Source organism: Octopus bimaculoides, chromosome 22 (genome assembly GCF_046866305.1).
Source record: "Octopus bimaculoides isolate indiv1 chromosome 22, ASM4686630v1, whole genome shotgun sequence".
Lineage (NCBI taxonomy): Eukaryota > Metazoa > Mollusca > Cephalopoda > Octopoda > Octopodidae > Octopus > Octopus bimaculoides.
This window is the reverse complement of record NC_142949.1, coordinates 8,150,074-8,155,073: the sequence shown is the minus strand read 5'-3', so window position 1 is coordinate 8,155,073 and position 5,000 is coordinate 8,150,074. Positions and strand designations below refer to the sequence as shown.

Sequence of the window (5,000 nt, the reverse complement as noted above, 5' to 3'; positions counted from 1 at the left end):
TTCTCTGCCCTTAAAGGTAAACTTCACCCCGTCTACTGTTTCTTAGAAAAACTCTCTTTCTCTCCATCCCTTACTCCAAAAGTAACTGTACGTGGCAGGAGGAACGGTCGACAGTCAATTTTCCCATGTATTGTATACATGTGTGTGTGTGTGTGTGTGTGTGTGTGTGTGTGTGTGTGTGTGTGTGTGTGTGTGTCTGTGTGTGTGTGTGTGTGTGTGTGTGTGTGTGTCTGTGTGTGTGTGTGTGTGTGTGTGTGTGTGTGTGTGTGTGTGTGTGTGTGTGTGACTTAATGTTCCTTTATTGATATGCAGATACAAGGCTTCATATATAAGCATGCCAAGAAGTAGCTCAAATTCGAGAACGATGTATATCAAATTATATATATATATATATATATATATATATATATATATATATATATATATATATACATATATATATATATATATATATATATATATATATATATATATATATATATACGTATTTATATATATATATATATATATATATATATATATATATATATATATATATATATATATATACGTATTTATATATATATATATATATATATATAATATATATATATACATATATATATATATATATATATATATATATATATATATATATATATATATATATATATATATATATATATATATGCATATATGTATATGTATATGTAGCTGCTTCTTTTTAGATAAATATATATATGTGTGTGTATATACGTATATGTGTGCGTATATATATGTGTGTGTGTGTGTACATATATATGTATATATCTGTATATATATATGTATATATATCAGAAATTAGGGAATATATATGTGTGTGTATGTATGTATACATATATATATATATATATATATATATATATATATATATATATATATATATGCGTATGTATGTGTGTGTATATATTATCATTATTATTATTATTATTATTATTATTATTATTATTATTATTATTATTATTATTATTATTATTGCACTACTAGCTCTAGTGTAATAAAAAAAAAATTAATCAACCACATATACTTGACGTATATGCTTAGTGTATTTGCCGCAGAATCACAGCCTGTCGGCTGAGAGAAGTAGAGGCGACGTCGAGAGAGTGACGCCGAGAGAGAGAGAGAGAGAGAGAGAGAGAGAGAGAGAGAGAGAGAGAGAGAGAGAGAGAGAGAGAGAGAGAGAGAATTCTGCTGTTAGTGATTCGTCTGACGAGGAGTTGGTATCTCAGAAGTGTGTCTGCAATTCCGAAGATTGCCTGCGTATGGAGACGAGATAGAGAAAGGGGGCAGTTTCTGGTATTTCTTTAGAGTTATATGTCAGATAGAAGAAGTTGGTAAACAGAATGTGAATTACACATTAGTCTCGGCGTCACAAACGGTTTATTTCTGTTCAGTCAGCTGTATTTGTTGGTGTCTCGTTGATGGACATGCTCAAAATAATATATTCGTTCATTACGAATTTAGTTGTTGCTATTGTTGTTGTTGTCTAGACAATCACGTTTGACGTTCATCAGAACATATAATCTTTTTGTGCGTGTGTGTGTGTGTTTGTTTTTCTATCTCCATTAAAGTTTATCAATTATTAAGATGCCTCCCGTTCTATCATACACTCATAGGTATGTGTATACGTGTATATGTTAAGCGATGTGAAAAAGAAAAAAAAATGCAGAAAAAACGAAGAAGTTAGACGTAAACAGAAATAAAATACAAAATAATATTTAACGGAAAATTATGACAGCCATATTAAAAACATAATAAATAAGCGAAGAAAAAGAAAGCTATAAAATGAATAAATAAATAAATAAATAAATAAATAAAGAAGTAATTACACTTTAAAGTTTTAGCACAATGCCTGCAATTTCAGAAGAATGGAGTAAGTCGATTAAATCGACACCAGAGCAGGTACTTATTTTATCGACCCCGAAAGGATGAAAATCAAAGTCGACCTCGGCAGAATTTGAACTCAGAACATGAAAACGGGCGAAATACTGCAGGTGTGCTAACGATCGTGTCAGCTCACTGCCTTAGTGAAACCAAAAAGCCAAACAATGTTAAAAACCAGAAAAAGAACAAAAGTTATCAGACTGGCAGGAGAAGGCTTTGCATGGTAGATTCCCAAAGATAGTTGCTGCAAATAATAGTAGTGAGATATGGTTATGATTGCAAAAAGGAAAGCTGAAAAGGGTGACAGAAAGTTTGTTAGTAGTGGCACAATCATCAAGCATTATGGACTAATTGGATAAAAGCTAAGATAGACAAAAACCAAGTAGATTCCAAAGTACTAGAAAGTAAGAAATATAAGATGTTGTTGGAATTTAACGTTCAGACTGACAAGGTAATAGAAGATTGAAGGCCTGATTTAGTAGTAGTAGGTAAAGAGAATAGAAAGTGCTAGATAATTGACTACAGAGTATCTCAACAGGCATGATAGAGCAGCACAATATATTCACTGGGTAATTTGCAAAAACCTGGACCTGTCCCATGATAAGAACTGGTGGGAACACAAACCACCTCTAGTGCTTGAAAATGATCACATCTCACTCCTCTGGAAAATCACCATTCAAACTAACAGAAAGATAGATGTGAATAAGTCAGACATTATATTGAAAGACTTCAGACAAAAATCATGCTTTCTCATTGATATGACTGTCCCAATCGACAGAAATGTATCTGTCAAGACCTACCAAAAACTGAGCAAGTATAAAGATCTTGAAATAGAAATTAAGTCGGTTTCACTGATTCTTAATTTATCGACCCCAAGAAGAAGAAGAAGAAGAAGAAGAAGAAGAAGAAGAAGAAGAAGAAGAAGAAGAAGAAGAAGAAGAAGAAGAAGAAGAAGAAGAAGAAGACGACGACGACGACGAAGAAGAAGAAGAAGAAGAAGAAGAAGAAGAAGAAGACGACGACGACGACGACGAAGAAGAAGAAGAAGAAGAAGACGACGACGACGACGACGACGACGAAGAAGAAGAAGAAGAAGAAGAAGAAGACGACGACGACGACGACGACGACGACGAAGAAGAAGAAGAAGAAGAAGAAGAAGAAGAAGAAGAAGAAGAAGAAGAAGAAGAAGAAGAAGAAGAAGAAGAAGAAGAAGAAGAAGAAGAAGAAGAAGGAATATTGGTCTTAAACATCAGTGAAAAAGTTGTTATTACAAACCGCTATTTCTTTTTTTTTTCCTTTCGAGTAGAAGGTGAGTTTAAGATGATCCGGACTGAATGATGGACCTTATGCAAACAGACTGAAAACAAACGAGGTACTCAGGGTAGGCAGTAAATTACTCAGGGTAGGCAGTTGGTGACCTTTAAGTAGTGAAACACACAGAAAGTAACGAAACACAGGCACGCGACTGAGTTGAAGGCAGATTTACTTCTGCCTTCATAGCGCGTAAAGAAAACGTTGTTGTAGAAATGTACGCAGCACATGTACTACAGCAGTACTATGCGTAGCTTAAATACTGAGATTGAAAAGCATTAAGTGAATTATGCCTGCCTAATCTACAAAAAAAATTAAATATGTTGTATTTTATGCATAGTAATCAGAGTAACCTTCATAATTTTATTGAATTAGGTGCATATTTTGCCATAAAAAGAAAATGTTGCTATCGATCTACTTTATCCAAGGTAGGCACTGCCTACTTTGCCTACCCAGGCGGCACGTCCCTGAAACAAACAAAAGTGTTAGAAAAGCACGACTAGAGACCTTTTTAAAGTGACACTAACACAATAATCACAACGCAACGCTATGGACAAGCTTCTTCTTAGAATACGAGAGATTCCTTGTACCTTTTTTTGTTCTTGCTTTTTGCTCCCTCATACTTTTTTATTCTTTTCTCTTCTTACTTCGGCACGGACTGCGGTCCTGCTGGAGCACTGTCTTCAAGGGCTTAATCGAACAAACCGGCTCATGCAAGTTCATTTTTTTTTTTTTTTTACATCTTGTATTTATTCTGCTGGATTCTTAATTGGTCGACCCAGGGCTGTAGCATTAGGCACTTGCCCAAGACGGAATGTAGTTGGACAGAACCAAAAAGCTCTGGGTTTCAAAGCGAACTTCTTAACCACAAAACTATGACTTCACCTATAAATGTTAAGCCCCCTCTGCCAGGAATCTAAGTCATCTTGACATTTTTCTTTCAGACATTAAAGAATCTACTTCGATAACGTGTGCACGAAAATATCGATTAATAGCCAAGTTTTCTATACTTAGAACTGCTCTCTTGCGAAAATCTTCCTTGTGTTTTTTTTTAGCATATTCTTTCGCAGAGGTCGATACGTGGTGCATCGAAATAATTATGTTGAAACATTTTTATTCCGCTGTTTCACATGTTCATGATAATTTACCCCCGACTTGCCAGATATCAGAACACATCAGCAAATAATTTGTTTACGCTGAATTCTTTCAATAAAGACAAACATTCGTGTTTAGATTCAATATCACAGTTAGCTTTAATTGAAGGGATAAAATGAAATCGAAACACCGGTGTCTCAAAGTCCCCCAATGTCACTGAATTATGTGTGTTGTAAACACACATCATCTGAAAGGAGTTGTTCTGCGAAGACGAAAAGCAACAGCGATTTACCTATTCACGTTCAAATCTGCCGGAACGAGTTCAGAATGTATATGTACACCAATGTTCTCATTCTCGGTATTTTACGTGCTATGTTAATTTATTATTGACATGGCAGACATCAGAACTCATGAGCGTCATTTAATCGTGTGTGTTGTTAACACAGCGTCCAAAGGAAGAGGTTGTTCTCCAGTGGTGAAATACAACAGTGATTAACATATGCACGTTCGAATCAGCTGAAACGTATGAACAACGAACATGTACATGTTTGCTTTAATTCTCGATATTTTATGCGCCAATAATAATATATTATCAACTTGGCAGATATCTTCACACATCAGCAAAGAGTTTGTTCGTTGAATTCCATCATCCAGGGCGACCATACATTTCTTCCGTCTTGACGTGTTCTGAG

At 34.6% G+C, this 5,000-nt stretch overlaps 1 protein-coding gene across 2 annotated transcripts in view; it reads left to right on the top strand.

The window, feature by feature from the left end:
- LOC106876275 (receptor-type guanylate cyclase Gyc76C) overlaps positions 1-5,000 on the top strand; it is a 484,891-nt gene that overhangs the window by 441,536 nt on the left and 38,355 nt on the right. The window lies entirely within an intron of this gene.